This window comes from Panthera tigris, chromosome D1 (assembly GCF_018350195.1).
Source record: "Panthera tigris isolate Pti1 chromosome D1, P.tigris_Pti1_mat1.1, whole genome shotgun sequence".
Classification (NCBI taxonomy): Eukaryota; Metazoa; Chordata; class Mammalia; order Carnivora; family Felidae; genus Panthera; species Panthera tigris.
Genome location: NC_056669.1, coordinates 2740787 through 2759586, shown reverse-complemented (window position 1 = coordinate 2759586; position 18800 = coordinate 2740787). Strand labels below are relative to the sequence as shown.

Genomic DNA, 18800 nt, shown 5'->3' with positions numbered 1-18800 from the left:
CTAAGCAGACTAGTTCTCTGACAGGATCCTACCTCTGCCTTTCCTCCCTTAGGAGTCCCCACACCGGTCCTCCGGTCCACCGGTCCACCGGTCCTCCGGCATTCGGGGAAATACCATGATCTCTTCAATGCTCTCCCACTAAAGAGCTTGCATTTTGTGTGCAAAGCAGAATTGGTTTCTGTTATTTGCAACCACTAATCCTATGCATACTGGCGATCCTTAGTTGGGGTTACCAAAGAATCGTGGCAACTATCCCACCCCGAAAGGAATTCTTTCATAAATTAAAAATTAAGCATAAATAAACTTAAAACCACCCATGAGCAAGGTATTATCATTCCCAATTTACACACAAGGACTCTGTGTTCTATCTAGTTCACGAAACTGAATGCAGGGTAAAAACACTCTGCGATGGTGTTTTCAATGTGCAGTATTTCTAATTCTATTGGTAGATTTAAAAGTTCTGGAAATAAAGATGCCACATGAATGCATATGCTCGGCTTTTTTTCATTTAAAACAAACAAGACTTAAAAATAAAATTTTCTGCTAAGACTACTTCTTTACAGAAATGGCAATTTGAGCATTTCTCTGAACCATTCCTAAGAAAGAAAAACACTGCTTCCATTTTTTGTTAATTTTCCAAACTTTTGTGGCCAAACGGTCTCCGAGTGTTGAAGCACCACCACGCCACGTTCAGATCCAGCTGCCCTTGCAAAGCTCTTCCCGCACAAGGTTTATGAAGTTTGCAAATAGGCTGATATAAAGCGAAAACTGACTTTCTACCAGGCATTTCTCTTTCAACAAGGTCACCTTTCTTTAATTCTCTGATGATGAAGCCTAGGCAAGCTCTACCTGGACAGGCCCACTCAAACGGCAGACCCGACAGGATGCCGTAAAATGCAGCCTGGCAGGGTTGCCCCATCTTCTCTCAGTTCTGGGCACCTACCTGACCCCCTACCCGCCACACCCCCTGCCTACCTACCAGACACCCTCACAGAGAAAACCCACAAGGAAGCAGGTCGGGAGGAAACCACTATGGTCCCTGATCATTTGATCTATTTTGTATTAACCTAAGCAGGAATTTATTTTCTACTCCTCTGCTAAAACCTTTATCAGCAAAACAGTGTCTACATTTCTCATGTACGTTTGGTTCTGGCCACGGCTGATCTGATTTCAGCTATTCCCACGACACAGCCTCGTTCTGACTGCAAAAATCTGGAAGATTAAATTATTATTTTCTCTGAAGTTACATCTGCTCAGCACAAAACAGAATCAGCTACTTCCCATGATCAGTTTACACAAATAATTTAAATAAACAAGACCTAAATATGGGTATTTTGTGTGCGTAGCTTTCTCCATGATTCTCTAAATTGAAATGTTGTGTGACAGAGAATCAATTAAAACACAAGGGCTCACTTCTCCCCTCTGGGTGTGCTAACCTGAGCAGGGAGCTGTGTAGGTGAACACAAAACCAGCCACCGTGGGCATGAACCTCCCTGACGACAAACTGCTGAGTCATGTTCGCAGTCATGTGGTCGGGTGGATGGCTACCGGACCGGACAGGGATTCTCAGGGCGCAGATACAGGGGGAGAAGGCTCTCCGTACTTCATTAAATGTCACACGCTTGAAGCGGTTCAAAAGGAGAAACAGAAAAGGAGAGACCTTTTCTAAAACTGCAATGTAACAATGAAAGGCTCGTTGTTAAGGCAACAGTCAACAAACAGAGATCACTGGTAGCAATGATCTTGCCCTAGACAGACAGCTTAGATGCTGAATTAAAAAAGAATTCAGCTTGGATACTTTCAGGGGAGTAAACGGATCTGGAATTGAAAAGATTTCTTAATGCTAGACATACGAGTTTCCAAAAAGTTATTCGTTATCTTCATTTGCGGCTTTTCAGAGTGACATCATCACGTCAGGGTTAAATGCTTGTGTAGTGACTGCTTATTCTCTAGGAATGCATGTTTGTTATTTTTCCCCTTTCCCTAGGTAAGGGTTCCGTAAAAAGAAACATATGAAATCATTATACCTCAAAGGTCTAAATAACCGGAGGCAGTTTGTTTGGTTCTGTGACTTGTTGGTAGAAAGAAGACCTTTAAGAAATAGTCCTTTTTTTAATGTAAAAATATATATACAGAAATTTTTATTTTTGTATTTTAACATAATTATCAAGTTGACTAACATATAGTGGGTACAGTGGGCTCTTGGTTTTGGGGGGTAGATTCCCGTGGTTCATCATTTCCATACAACACCCAGTGCTTGTCCCAACAAGTGCCCTCCTCAATGCCCATCCCCCACTTTTCCCCCTCCCCCACCCCCATCAACCCTCCCTGCGTTCTCTGTATTTAAGAGTCTCTTAAGGTTTGCCTCCCTCCCTCTCTGTGTGTAACTATTTTTTCCTCTTCCCCTCAGTCTTCTGAGTCTTGCACATATGAGTGAAAACATAAGAAACAGTCCTTTAATAGATGCCTGCATTTAATTTTATGAGAAACCACCTTACAAAGTTGGAATCATCTAAAACGGATGTGTAATTAAAAACAATTTGTATCTTGCTAATATTTGCAACATCCCCTTAATCGTCAGAACAGTCTTCCCCTCTCATAAAGTCCCTTTCCTCCTCTCTACATCCTTTCCCTATGCATACAAAGAGCTCCCCCCCCCCATTTTTGAATTAAGTAAAATAAGCTTCATCTCCTTAATCCCATCACAAAATCTTTTATTTAAGAACCCCTGCTTTCTTAAGTGAACCACTATTAAAACTGACCAGCAATATTACCGCATAAACTGAATTTGAGAGGGGAGGTGGGGTAATGTTTTATGCCGGTTTTCAGTTGCTCCTGAGAGCCTGTGGGCAGACCTGTGTGTGAAGGCCACTGAACAGAGACACCAAGCACCCCGACCTGATCAGAACGACTGTGCGCGATCACCCATCTCCCGCGACATCTATGTGTGTCTCTGTATCACAGTTAGGCAACAGAAAATCCACTCTGTGAGACTCTAGCTGTAAATCAGCGTCAGGAGCTAAGTGGCCACAAATGTAACCATTTCTATGTAAGGGGTCGCCACATACCAACAGACGGGCAGAATCAGAGAACGAATTCCTCTGCTGTGATTCTCACCCCCACTTTCTCTCATCAGTCTTCATAGTCTACACGAATACATCTGGAGGAATAAATGTATCTCAATGGTTCTATAAAATTAAAAACATCTTCTGTATTTCTTCTTTCCCTTTAAACCACTTTCAGAAAATAAAAGTCAGGTAAGCCCCTTAGCAAAGTTTCACTTAGGATAATGATTCCTTAATATGAAAAAGGAATGCTCACAACAATTTGTGCACTGGTCACCTGATACCACTGTACTAAAGCTATTATGCTTTTTTGGCTTAGTAAATAAAAGTAAGCATAAAGTTTATGAATTAGAAAACACTGTTGAGACTGTGAAATCTAATTGACCAATCAAATCTTCTCTCTACCTCTTAATCCCCACACAATTATCTCCTCCTTCCTTCCCACCACACACACACACACACACACACACACACACACACAGTCACTCACTCACTCACTGGCACATTTAATTCTCTTGCTTTGATTCTGTCTTTCCACCTGGTACTTCTGAGCCATGTTCCAGTACAGACAATCCTTCTCTATTTACAGTATCATTCTCTTGGTTCCATTAACACAGGTTAGAGTTGTCCAAAAGGAAAATAGCTATCAAGAATCAACACAGTAGATTGGGAAGAGTATATATCATGAATTCCTGGCTCTGCATTTTCACTTTACAACCATAGGAATATGAAATAAAAAAATGTGGAGTTTCTTTTTCTTTGTCTATAAAGTGAAGCTAAAATTAATTCTCTGCCTATCTTATAGAAATAGTGGTAATAACAAATGACATAATTTCCCTGTGACTATCAACGTGCTACTAAATTTTTAGTTGTAATTCAAATTTTGAAAGGCGGTTTAATAATGGAGGCAACCTGACTTTTAATTCCTAAACTTTGTGTGTGTGTGTGTGTGTGTGTGTGTGTGTGTGTGTGTGTGTGTGCTGTGTAAACAAAAGCAATTCAAATATTGCTATCACCTACAGTGCATGCATCCAGTGTAACTGAGACAGAGTTTACTGTGATAATGTAACATAATGGCGGATATAAAAGCCCAAAAGCAAGAGAGGAAGCTCACGAGATCGCAGCAGAGAAGAGAATCAGGTAGAAGTTGCCTTTGGCAAGGGAAAGTGTGGCAAGTTTGTGGTTTTAAAAGAAACACTAAGTAGAGTTGATACCCAGAAGCTGAAGGTGCCATGCTGAGTTGCCATCGTCAAAACCCAAAATGTTTATTCTTTATAAGATACTGTGATAAAAATGAAAAGGTAGTTTAGAGATGGAGAGAAAATTTTCTCTCTCTTACATACTTATAAACTTCTAAGCTCTCTCTTGCTCTCTCTTTATATATACATACTTATACCAAAAGATTTAATCCACCATATTAATAAATTATTCACAAGAAGACAAGCAACCTAATGAAAGACGAAGAAAGATTTCAACAGTATTTCATTAAAGATATATTAATGTCCGATAAACACATAAAAACTGGTTGACATCATAGGTCAATGGGAAAATGAAAATTAAGATCACAATGTGATACTAATACATACCTATTAAAATGGCTGAAACTTAAAAGTGTGACAGTAACAGGTGTTGATATGGACATGAAGTCATGGTGATTTTTTTTTTTAACTTTGGAAAAAATGTAAAATCTTTCAATCACACTGGAAAAAAGGTCGGCAGTTTCTTATGAAGAAAAAAAAAAACACTTGCTATATAATTTGGGAATTTCACTCTTAATTGTTAACCAAAAGAAATGAAGATACATATGAATATCCATAGGACTTTTATCCTTAGTAATTAAACACCGGAAATAACCCAAATATCCATCAACAGGTAAGCAGATAAACAAATTAGAATATTTCCATACAATGAAATACTGCTAAGTTATTAACGGGGAGGGGACCCACTAACACCTGCTACATTTTTAATGAATCTCAAAAATATCATTTTCACTAAAAAAAGGCAGCCTCAAATAATTATACAGCATATTATTCCATTTACATAAAATTCTAGAAATGGCAAAACTGATTGATAAACGGCCAGAAGCAGATTAGTAGTGGTCACCTGGGGCAGAAAACAACTCAAGGGGAAAAGGGAATTTGGGGGGTAATGATCTAAATGTTCTATATCTTGTTTGTGGTGGTCCTTATCAAGTATATAAATTCAACAGAACAAATCAAAATATAAATTTTAAATGTATGTATTTTACAGCTAGTAAATTATATACCTCTATAAAGTTGATTTATAGAACCTTTCTTTTGAAAGAATCTGTGTTACGATTTTGTTTGCTAAAAGTTTAGAACCCAAGCCAAAGACATTTACCCCCCAAAACTAAGACATTCTAGAATGCTAACAACCACAATTTGCATAAAGGCCGAACAATTAGCAATATCTATGAACCAAAATACAACTTTTTAAGAGCAGAAATTTCAAGAGGTGCAAGGAAAAATATCTAGAATGGCACCAATAGTTATAGTCAGCATGCCACTCCGTCCATGACATGGCACGCAGACACCGCAAAAACATGCAGAAGTCCTAAAGCATACAATAAGCGGAAGAGATATTATGAACATCTATCAAACTTTGCATCCTTATGATAAAGTATACATTTCAAATCCATACTAAATATTTTAAAAATTTAACATTTGGATTATGGAAAGCCTCATAACTATCATAAATTAAACATTACAGGAATTTCATTCAAAGAGAGAAACAAAAACCCAAGACAGCATCTTTCCTAGAAATTTACACGTGTATATATGCTATCCATGTGTGTGTATTAGCTTCAGTTAATGAAGGGATAAAAAGTTAGATGCAGCCTTGCTAGAAAATGATAAAGACAACACATAAATCATAATCTACGGAATACAATGAAAGCAGTGATATACAAGATTCATAATTTTAAATTCATGATTTTAAACACTCAAATCAAGAGAAATTAGGAATAAAAATTAAAAAACCAGTTACATCTTTTTGAATAAGAAAGCAAGCATGAAATAAAAAATAAAGATAAAACAGAAAAGTAATAGAGCAGATGAGTTAGAAACAAAAAAAAATCCAGCCAAGTAATTACACCACAAAGTTGTTTCCTCTAAAAAGTCCCTGAAAAAGATAAATAGGTAGCAACTTCGTAAAAATCAATGGAAAAGAGTCAACTGTCAGAAACAACAATGACAAGGAAAATAACCCTGAAACAGAAGATTTAAAAGTCCATGTTGTGGGGAACCTGGGTGGTCAGTGGGTTGAGCACCTGACTGTTCATTTCACTCCAGGTCATCATCCCACAGTCATGAGACTGAGCCCCGTGTCAGGCTCTGCACTGAGCAGGGGGCCTGCTTAAAAATCAATCTCTCTCTCTCCCTCTCACTCTCCCCCTCTACCCTGCCCCCCCTCAAAAATATTAATAATAAATAATAAATAATAAAAACAGTATGATTACCGTAGTCAAAGGACACTGAACAAATTCAACGCCCATTCCCGAGTAAAAATAAAAACAGATTTCCTTAATGCAGACACAGACAGAACTTCTGCTAAAATCAGGAGTGAGACAAAGATGTCTCGTAAGCTGCCATTTTGTAGACGTCTCATGAGAGACTTTAGCGAAGGCAATCCGTCCAGAGAAAACAGAGCATTTCTACCGGAAAGGAAGTGAAGAGGCCAGCTAGGTGTGCATGCTGGTGTCACGATCCTGTACCTGGAAATCCCAACACATTTATCAGACACAAGAAACCAATGTCCATTCTAACTGTTAGCAAGTTCATGACTTTGAGAGAAGCTGTTTCTCCGTAACAACCATCAGCCGTCTTCATTTTGCTCTAGACGTCACAAAGATTATGCCCGAATCTTCTTTAACCTGACAGCTTGAGAATTTGACCAAAAACTAAAACAAAAACAACAAACTTCACCATTCCCCCAAATCTGTTCTTCTGTAAGGATGCCTAAATCTTTCAAACAGTCCTTAAATGGTTATCAGTCTTGTCTTTTTTTTTTTCCTTTTTGATGGAATATTTTGTCAAGACCCTTGTTAAAATACTGCCAGCCAACTAGGACAGCATGTAGCAAGTATGTTGCTCAGGACGAACTAAGAGCAAGCCGACTGCTCTCCTGAGTGTGAAGATAAAGAGAGAAGTGATACCTCAAACTGTGATGCTGTGAAGGATGACAGCTGATGTTCTAACAAGTACACGGGGATGACAGGTCTATGACGAGTCTGAACGTTTGCACAAGGGTCTCTGTCCCCGCACAGTAGTCTGCACTGTGTACGCTGGTTAGGGAGGCCTTTGACACCCCTCCCTGACCATGGGTGGTAGAGCATCACAGGCAAAAGGACGCAGGGCGGTGTATCTTGTACTGACACAAACAGGTGACCCTAAGCAACTTTCATTTATCTGAGCCACAGTTTTCTTACCCATAAAAACGGAAACCAGTAAACTTCAAAGCATTTGTGAAATACAAAGTTCATATGAAAAATTAGAAAAATAGGCTGCCAGTTGCCTAAGATCACTGGTTTTCATGTATTTAACAAACATGTACTGTAGGTGGGCCAAACGTTATCACCAATACAAAGGGAGCATCCCTGAGGGCCTTCCCCTGGGAGGCACTGGACATCTCCCTGTCCTGTCCTTGCAAGGACACTCAGAGCCGGGAACAGAGCCGACCACCAGGGCTAAGAGGTGGGTGCCCGTGCCCGCGCTGGAACCACCGAGGAGTCGTGAAAAGGAGCACCGGACTTCTTTGTATGTCTTTTTTAAAACTACGGGATAACTCAAATATTGACCAATAATAGACAATAAGAAAATAAGCATTAACGCACTGGCCATTCATCTATAATAAACCACAACATTTTGCTATGTTTGACTCATTTATATTTTTTTTAAGAAACAAATAGTAGGTACAGGTGAAACCCCTCTGAATTTTTCCTAAATTCTATCCATCACCATGTTTCCTACAAGTAACCCCCCATCGCTATCTGTTACTTGTTCCGTAAACCACTGTACAGGGTGACCTGTGTTTTGTGACCTTACCTAAGTGAACTCACTTCGCGCATTCTTTAGCAATTCCAGTTTTTTCTACTTTATATTGTTATGTCTATCCACTTGACACGAGGCAGTTATCTACCCATTTTTCCGTATTTCCCCATCATCTTGTGGAGCGTGTAAGTGCATCCAGCATGTAACGACTGGAAACAACGGCAAGGTGGATATCCACGTGCAAGCTCCCTCTAGGACATGGGTCACAATCTCCGAGCCCGTCACTGTCCTAACCCTTCACAGGCCTGACGCAACCCTCTTCCCTCCACCCTGCAGGTGTGCAGTCAGGGCTCCAGGCTCCCAGCCAGCTGGCTCTCTCCTTCATTTCTACCAACGCAAGGACATGGTGGAAAATCTGAAAGGGGAAGAGAGGAGGCAGGAAGGGAACCCTTCCTGCTCTGAGGTGAGTCCTCTCAGCAGTGGAGGGTGCGAGCAGGACCTAGTCATTAACCTCTGCCCGTCCCCCGGCTGTGGGTGAGGGTGAGGGTGAGAGCAGGACCTGGTCACTAACCTGTGCCCATCCCCCGGCTGTCGCCAGAAGCACCTGCTGTCCAGGAGCAGCTGCTTTGTCCCGCCCGTCACGCTCAGAACACCAGTGACGCCATAACCTCTACCATAAATCCACAAAGAAAACATCTACTTTGGACGCAGGTCACTCCACAGACACAGACACACATGGCACATGTCCCTTCCTCACTAGTTGCTGCCGTTCTCAATGTTGAGCCTTATTAAGGAAGAAGTAAATTATTTGATGAAGGGAATACTCGAGATGGAAAATTACAGGCTTCAAAGAGTTGAGTTCAGTGAATGAGCTGAAAATTCAATACATCAATTTATGGAAATTTCCTTTTCTATTCATTGCCTGAGTGCTAATGAAATGCAACAATGAATATTTTTATTTATTTATGTACCTAATACTTCACACCCCTTGAAAGTATTTCAGAATATTTGGAATATGACAGCCACATTAATTAAAATGGTAAAGAACATTTTCTGCATGCTGATACTTTAAAAGGACTTCACATCACGAAATGTGTGTTATTAGCTTTGCAATGGAAAGAATCAGAATTAAATTATTATTTAAGAAAAATGATTGCTGGACCAAACAGTGCTACTTAGTTTTCTTGAAAAGTAGGCGAATAACAGAACACGAAGTTTAGAGATGAGTACATTGAAGTAAAAGACAAAATGTCCTTAAAAAATCACGCTTCTAATAGATTTGTTACGGCTTTCCGACTACACCGCGACTGCCGAAGACTGAGCTGATTTCTGGGGCACAACTGTCTACAGCTCAGCGTGTCCCCCGGGGGCAGGGTCCCACGTACCTGGCAGTGGCAGAGTGTAGGCCCACAATGGTACGAGGGGCTCAACAGAAGTCTAGTGAGAATGACATACCTCCCAAGAGGACAAAGCTGCTCAGAGGTTTGCATCTTCGGAGGGAGATGAAGGGCCAAGAGGGAGATGATGCGAGTTAAGCGGCCCAGCAGAAGACGCCGTTCTGCTATCTCGGCAGACATGCTCTTTTACACGCTGGCTCTTTAAGCATCTCGCGTAAAGTGTTCACAGTTTTGTGACCTGACCACGGCCCTGTCTGGGGTCTGCCTCTGGTTCCCATGTCTGTTTCCTAAAGGAATAGTTGTTTGTAGACATGTAGGGTTTGGGTTATGGTGAAATCAGATTAGGCGGTGGGGGTGGAGGGTGGAAGAAGGAGACAACCTCAGTGGGGAGCGTGTTAATCCCTGTTAGTTTTCTCCTGATGAGTGAACACGGGCTTGGCTGAACGCACACTCCCCAGGGAGCTCGTCAAGAGTAACAGGTCAAAGCACATCCACTTAGGGCATCAAATTACAGACATGGAAGACTTGAGACAGAAGAATCAAAATTAAACATTCGCAGAGTCTGTCCTTTTTCACAAACATTGTCTCTTCAGGACCATCTGCTCCACATGGAACAGAAAGAACACCAGTGAAAGGAAGAGAGCAGAGGAGAAAACGCTCTGAGTTACAAGCGTCCTGGGTTCTCACTCCACTTCTCCTCTCCAGCGTCAGGGGCTTTGCAACAGCTCACCTCCTGGAGCCAGCTTCCCGAATGTGAAATACAAAGCAGCCAGAGGAGGTGGTTTCTAAGGTTCTGTGCTCTGACGTGATGACACGATCAGCACCCAGGTATTTCTCTGTGTCTGACACACAGGAAATTTGATGAAACGCACCTATTGTATGCTCTGGCTGGGAAAGGATATGTCACAACCACACAGGGAAAATTTAGCTGCAACACAACAGGCGAGCCACCACTGAGCATCCCGGACCTGGCCACATTTTTCTACCCACCTCACGGACCTCAAGGACGTTTTAGTTAAGTTCCTAACTTCCTTCCTAGTCAGTGTAGGGGAAGAAACAGAGAGGCCTAATATTTTATTTAAACCCTACTCAACCTAATGCAAGGTGGTATTTGGGTTTTCCCTTATCACATGTCCTTTCTTTCAGTACAAACTCATGAAATTTTAGAAAAAGTATTGCAGTGGTGATTTATTTCACATTAGATCCTAATATCCTAAGCTTAACATTTTAGATGATTTACGAATGTAACCAAATGATGTGAGAAAATGAAGAAGAGATTGATGGTTTGAAAATTTCAATGTTAAAACTGTTTCAATGAAATATTCTCTCCTGAAAAATCTCTCCTATGCAGACTCAAAAGCAGAGGCTCATCAGAACAGATTATACTCAAATCGAGGTTTTAATAGGAAATCATCACTATCCTTCAAATTAATTTCTAAAATATGTTTTTGAAATGCTTTTCATGCTCTCTAAATTTCATGATAATTTCATTACTGTAATCTTTCTTTGCTAATTAATGATTGCAAATTCTTTCGGGCGATTAGCAGTTCTTTTTAAGAATTCTGGCTAACTAAGGGCGCCTGGGTGGCTCAGTCGGTTAAGCGTCCGACTTCAGCTCAGGTCACGATCTCAGGGTCCGTGAGTTCGAGCCCCGCGTTGGGCTCTGGGCTGATGGCTCAGAGCCTGGAGCCTGCTTCCGATTCTGTGTCTCCCTCTCTCTCTGCCCCTCCCCCGTTCATGCTCTGTCTCTGTCTCAAAAATAAGCGTTAAAAAATATATATATATAAAAAAAAGAATTCTGGCTAACTAAATTGCTTCTGAAAATATGGCTCTGTTGTTGTGACTAGTACACAAAGCACTAGTGGAAAATAGGGAGAATGCCTATTGCACGATCACAAAAGTGAGAGTTAAAACCACCTAACGAGGCTTTTTTCCCCCTAGCTGGTGCAAGAGGGATTTCTAACACTAACCTAATATCTCAACTTTGTTCTTGATGATGACCTGGCTACATTTTGAAAAGAGATCATGAAGCTTAGCTCAAGATGACAATTTAAAACATTTGGCTACAGAAATGTCTTGCACATAACAAGTAACAATTTTTTAATAAGCCCTCGTGTATCCATCCAAGATTATCAACATCATTCCTTCCTCATTTCATCAGGATGTTTCTTGAAATACGAAACTTCATATTTAGATCCTTATGAGGAAAAGAATCAACAGGATTTTGAAAGAAAGGCACAACATTTCTCTCACAGGTGCTCAGGTTTAGGAAATCGATGCAGCAAGTACCAAGCTGTGGAAGGTACACGGTCCTCAAAACCCAGTGGCCCTGGGTTAGGACAGTGACGTGACAGTACTGGGGCCTATGTGACTCTGATGACCTCTCAGTGTTTTTACCTACACAATGAAGTAAGATCAGGCACCCTACTGACCTCACGAAGTGTCATGAAGATAAGCAGACTTCACGGCATCACAGCAATAGTGTTCACCATCGTGCTTAGCAAAGGACATTGTACTTGTTCACTTACCTGCTTCCCCACTAGGCTGAAAGCTTCTCCAGGCCAGGGATTATGTCTGAAGCGTCTTCATATCCGAACACGTTGCCTGAAACAGAGTTGGTTTCATCAACAGTTAAATGGATAAATACTTTAACCAATTGGGCTCTAGACAGCAGGCGAGTGAAACTTTCAAAGAATCGCAAATGATCCCCCAGGTAAAAGCCACCACTACGGAAGCCTGGACGCTGGGTGGTAGGCCAGCCTTCCTCACTTGTGACATTAATGAACCCAAAGTGGAGACCAGCAAGACAATCACCTGCAGGAAGTGACTGATGGAAGACTTAGAACTTAAAGTATTTTTCATCCAAATTTTAAAAACAGAAGTTTTCTGACATTTACTATTGTGACTGAAACGTGAATCATCTCTTTGTATTTGAAGCACACCCATGCCACAATTTCAGGAAGGGTGGCCATTCCTGGAGGGATGGGTGCCCCACACTTGCACTCATTTTCAGCATAGTGCTACACACTGCAAGCTATTACGGATTTATGCAATCTTGTATCAGGTTTCATGAAGTCAATCCTCAAACAATGGACAATTAGCTTTAAAATAATTTTTTAAAGAAACTACACATTAAAAATAATTCCTGGGGTGCCAGGGTGGCTCAGTCGGTTGAGCGTCCAACTCTTGATTTCGGTTCAGGCCATGGTCCCAGGCTCCCGGGACCCTACGTTGGGCTCCAAGCTAAGTGTGGAACCTGCTTGGGATTCACTGTCTGTCTGTGTCTCGCTCGCGCGTGCTCTCTCTCTCTCTCTCTCTCTCTCACTCCCCCCCTTCCCGGCTCACACATGAACATTCTCTATCCTTTTCTCTAAAATAAAAAAATAAAAAAATTTAAAAAATAAATAAAAAGACTAATTCCTAATAATGCAAATGAAAGCAGGTAAGAGTTCATGCTTCTTTCTGTCCTAAAGTGAGTTTGTCAGCTCACATTATGAAAACAGTAAGTGTCTAAACACTCTATAAAGAAAGTAAATAAAAATGTTCTGATATAGGGCACTATTAGAAACAGAAATCTACACTCACTAGTATTATTTACCATTAATATATAAAACTTACTAATTTAAAAATATTGTTTATTTCATATATTTTTATTGATATTTTATATACTTATATTTATTGGTTCAATAGAATTCTTAGAGCAGTGGTACTAACATAATTTAAAAATAAATATGTTAGAACTGTGTATGAACGTGTTTTTTACTGACAGAGTTAGAAACGTTTAGACCTCTGAGAGAAAAGTGATAGTAACAGCCAACATTTACTGGGCATAATGTATGACAGTATAGTTTCCCCCATTACCTTACTCCCCACAAATCTCTGTAAATATTATCGCTTTTTTAAGTGTGTAAATCTAATATATCATAATCACACATCTACCTGTTACATAAGTTATGAATTACAATAATGAAAGTAACATTTGTGAACTTACAACCTTAGAAAAAGAATCCTACAGATAGCCTTGAATCCACCATTGTGGTCCTCCTGGGCCCCAAACCCCAGATGGTCTGTATCATGAAACTCAGTGTTGATCATTACTACGCAATCTTTGAAACACAAATGTATCCTTAAATACTGTGTTTACTTGGGTACCCTCCCATGCTGGGTGCAGTCTTCTTCTGTGACCTGCTTTTCACTTAAGATGATGTTCCCACAATTATTTCATATACGCATCTCATTTACTTGTCTACCAAGGGATTTTTTCCTTTTTGGTTGTATTTCCATTATTTTTATTACATTCAGTACTGCTATGAACATTTCTGCATATTTCTAGTACATAAATATGACAGTAAATTTAAGGTATATTTCTCTTTTGTGTGTTGTTTTTACTGTTATTTATTTATTTTGAGAGAGTAAGAGAGTGAGAGGGCATGTGCACAAGCAGGGGAGAGGCAGAGAGAGAGAATCCCAAGCAGACTCCACGCTGTCAGCACAAAGCCCAACGTGGGGATCGATCTCACAAGGTGTGAGGTCATGACCTGAGTCAAAATCAAGAGTTGGATGCTTAACCAACTGAGCCACCCATGCACTCCTTTAAGGTATTTCTAATAAAGGAATGACCAGAGAGTAAGAATGTACGTGTTCAATTTTACAAAAAAACAAAGTATTCTGCAAACTGATTAGGCAAAGCTCCACACCGACTAACCAAGTAAGGTGTCTTCATTTTGCTGAGTGGTTTTTCACAATGGTCTTAATCTCATTTCTCTCAGTAGCAATAAGTTTAGGATCTTTTCATTTATGTCTATTGGTGTACCTTAAGAATGTTATAGAAACTTCTTACCTCTTAACTCTCTAATTTCTATTACATCAGTAATTATTCCTAACACTGCTTTGTCTCTTTTTCTCCCCACCTGACTTGATTCATTTTAACAAATTTTGATTTTTTTCTTATGTAACATTGATTTCAATTTCACAGATTTCCATCTTTATTAGGCTGTTAAAATTTCTTTGGGTTTATTATACTATGTTATTCTGATAAAAATGACTTAATTTGGGAGGCAGAAAAGATGACACATTTTACAATGACATTTGTATGAAACATCTAGAACAGGTGAATCCATTTCGACAGAAAATACATGGGCAGCTGCCTGAGACTGGATGCGGGGAGTGGGGGGGGGGGGGACAGAAACAAACTGGCCGAGAGGAACAGGTACAGGGCTCTTCCAGGAGTAACGACGGCGATGATGAACTGGACAGTGGCAGAGTCTCTGAACGCTATGATGCCGCGGAACTCTTCACTTTAAAAAGAATAATGTTTGGGGCACCTTGGCAGCCCAGTTGGTTGAGCGTCGGGCTCTTGATTTCAGCTCAGGTCATGATCTCACAGTTGTGAGATCAAGACCCATGTCGGGCTCTGTGCTGAGCACGGAGCCTGCCTAGGATTCTCTCTTTCTGCCCCTCCCCAACTTGTGCATTTCCCATTTTGAGGGAATCTGTATTCTCCTAGCCTCAAACTACAGTCCCGTTATCTTCATATAATTTTCAAATGCTACTGAAGATGCCTAAGAAACACTTCTCAGCTATCTTCTTACATCCACGAGATTCATCTTTTGTAACCAGTTTCAAATGTATCAAACACAGTGTAGGTGTTCAATCATTTTGCCCTGAATTTATCAGGTCATAGAGATTCAGCAATGATTTTCCGCTCTGAAAGCTAAATGTTGATTGTTTAGGCTTAGACATTAAAACACAAGACCCTTAAAAACAAAAGGAAGAGCACAATTTAAAAGTCCCTTCCTTGGGGCACCTGGGTGGCTCAGTTGGTTAAGTGTCCAACTCTTGATGTCAGCTCAGGTCATGATGTCACAGTTGTGAGATCAAGACCCACATCGGACTCCGGGCTGAGCATGGAGCCTGCTTAGGATTCTCCCTCCCTCCTTCTCTGCCCGTCCCTCACGCACACCCTCACTTGTATTCAAAACCAAAATTTTAACTTTTTAAAACTCCCTTCCTTTACTTTTTCTTCCGTATGTGCATTTCACACAACATTTCGTTTTTTTGGCAGCAGGGACCAAGAGCTTTCAGGATTCCTCACGAAAGTCGAACTCTGACTCTCACCACAGATGCTCTACCACCAACGTCCCATGTGACTGCGACCAATGACAGTCTGCCCCCAAGTCTACCTTGGCGTTTACTCCTTCTGACTGCTGATTTCTGTAGTGCACCTTTTCTTAATCAGATCATTCACTTCAGTGGGATCAGTGCAAACACACAGTAGGTAATTAAACAACTAAACACATTTTTTTCTCTAGAAGTTTCTGTAAGTACTCATGTTAGCTTTGGACATGGTTATGACTCCACCCTCTTTGCAGCTAACACTGATGTCAGATTGCCCAATGAATGGGAGTATACAAATGCCGTATTAAGTCTACTCAGAATACACAAAAAAGAGCATCACGAACATGATTGTCTAAATATTTCAAATTCAATGTTAAGCAAATACTACCAAGTAGATAAGATCTATGCAAGAAAAATATTTCAATAAAAATTTTGGCAAAAATTGGTTACATTTCATTCATAACCAGGTATCTAGTTTCATTTATTATTTAATGTTTTGTTTATTAGTGGTGGGTACACTGTTCTAATAAGAAATAAAAATGGTTGTGAAAACTGTTTTAAGAAATCAGTTTTTAATTCCAAATCTATAATTAATGTTTGCTAGTATGAATAATGTTAGTAATAACTAGTATTGGTTTTGCTTCTAGAATAAGTCCGTAAGAAACACACCAGCAATATTCAAGTCACTGGGCTAAACATTGCACTGTCCAGTCAATTCTTACATTCATTTATAGAAACTCCTTACCTGGCAATATTTTTATTCAATACAGTCTACATCTTCAAGAGCCTCATGTTTTGCAGGCCTGTTTATTTGGTGTCACATAATAAAGAACCATTGTTTGCTACTGCTTGCTCTTAGTTCTTTCACTTGCTTTTTCCAGTGTTTGAAAATATCAGCAACACATACTCCAGCAAAAGACACCATAAAGATATTGGTAGATTTAATCTCAGAGCTATGTACTTACAAAAGCAACTTCTAGGCATAAATGTGTCTGAAAGTAAGCCCCAAATGAAAAGAAAATCAAAGTGCTATCAACTTTGAGGTTTGGAAAGTACCTTAGAAATGATGCAATCAAATACTTTCCTCAATTTATAGATGAGGAAACTCATCTATATCATAATGCTGGTATAGCCAAAGTTTGTAAAGTCTTAGGCAAGAGACATCCTGTGGCATCAAATTCTTTTTGCTCTTTCTCTGAATGTCTCAGTTTAGATTGGGAAGATATTTTCCCATGATAATTACAAACACTTAAAATGTCAAGTTTGGAGAAAGAGAGAAGCACGGTATCGATACAAATCTGTTAGTACACTGTAGACTACATATGCATACACACACAGATATACACAGATATAAATAAACAGATGACAGAAGAGAAAAAAAGATAATACATAGATACGTTTCAACAGTTTGAATATCCAAGATTTTAAGAGTAAACTGATCATTATTTGTGTATTATGCTCTGTGAATGAGATGGAAAGCAGTTTATGAACTACTAATATAGCAACTATGATGAATTGACAATATTTATAGAAAATGCACCTCAAATGAACTGCGGGTTCTTCTACTCACTACTGATTAAGTGTTCTAAGCCTCAATGTTAGTTTTTTCGTTTTCTAGGAAAGGAGTGAAACATCCATTACCTACTGATGCTCCAGAGTGTTAAAAATTAACAGTAAGTCAAGTTAGCAATACAAAAGGAAAATAAACAGTAAGTGTAATGTTTTGTATTTATATAGCCCTTGAAGAGAACGATCTCATCGTATTTTTAAAATATATTTTAAGATTTTTTTTTAAGTAATCTCTACACCCAGTGCGGGACTTGAATTCACAACACCGAGATCAAGAGTCACATGCCCTACCAACTGAGATGGCCAGGTGCCTTCATCATATTTTTAAAATAACACTGTGAGTGGCACGTGGGTGGCTCAGCAGGTTAAGGGTCCAACTTCAGCTCAGGTCATGATCTTATGGTCCGATAGTTTGAACCCCAGGTTGGGCTCTGTGCTTCTGATTATCTCTCTCTTGCTCTCTGCCCCTCCCCCACCACACTCTTTCTCTCTACCCCTCCCCCACCTCTCTCTCTCTCTCTCTCTCTCTCTCTCTCTCTCAAACGTAAACATTTAAAAAAATTTTTTTAAATAACACGGTGATCTAGGCAGGGGAAATGTTGGAATTCCCAGTATAAGGCAGAGGAGAGATACTAAAGTTCATATGATCGGTAGTGAAAGGAAGAACCCAGATTTCAGCGGAGACCTTCTCTTTCTGGGTTTAGGTAGCTACCCCATCAAACTACACTACTTTATGAAGATTATCTCAGACAGAACAAGGCCAGGCCTGACACACCTAGATGACTTTGTCAAGCACTATTTACACTTGTGTTTTCCATCTTGACAAATGATCCCACCTGCCAGACTTACCTCCAGGCTCCAGGGGAAGCACAAAGCTTCACCCCCCAAAACCTAACACCGGGAGGGCTTGCCAGCAGGGAAGGGCATTGGGAATTTGTTTCTGAGCCAATAGTATTAGGAAACCAAACAGTTAGTAGCTGGAGTTTTGGTTGAGACAAGTGATCAAAAGCTCTGGTTTTCTAAAATAAGGTCTCCTTAGATGAAGTTGGGACAGACGACCTGGACAAGGTGTTCACACACATACTCACCCAGTTTGACATGGTATTTGCCAGTTTGAAACCAGTAGCAAAATGAAATGATTACATCCATAATAATTAGTGAATGCGTCCCCTCACTCTTCAAATACCCTAATATGTACGACGGCCATGCCTCATTTTGAGTTAAAAGCAAACCTCTCCACATCTTTTTTCCTTTGTGTGCACACATGTCTGACAGAAAACTGGCCAAGGTGTGTACGAGTCAGCAGTGGGCCCCAGTCATGCCCTTCTCTCTCAGGGCCACAGATCACAGATCTGAGACGGAGTGAACAAAGGTGTTCCTCTTAACATCCCTCCATTATGAGAGAAAGAAAACCTGACATAAACTGGCTAAAACCAAAAGGCTGTTATTGGTGGTGGTGGTCATCATCTTCGTCGTCCTCCTTCTCCTCCAACTGACTCTACAGCCTTCGGCCTGAGCCTCATTCTCATATGGGATGTCGTCACCTTATCAGTTCTGGTTACAGAACAGCTGTGGCAGCACTCACCTCCAATCACAGCTTTGCGCCTGGTGGGAAAGAGAAAGCTTCTCTCTTCCAACCAGTG

General features: G+C 40.3%; 1 long non-coding RNA gene across 1 annotated transcript in view; it reads right to left on the bottom strand.

Moving 5' to 3' along the window:
* Positions 1–18800, bottom strand: part of LOC122231385 — a 152735-nt gene that overhangs the window by 107015 nt on the left and 26920 nt on the right. Inside the window, exon 2 of the long non-coding RNA XR_006208605.1 lies at positions 12000–12075. This is a non-coding gene — a long non-coding RNA (uncharacterized LOC122231385). The remainder of the gene's footprint in view (positions 1–11999; positions 12076–18800) is intronic.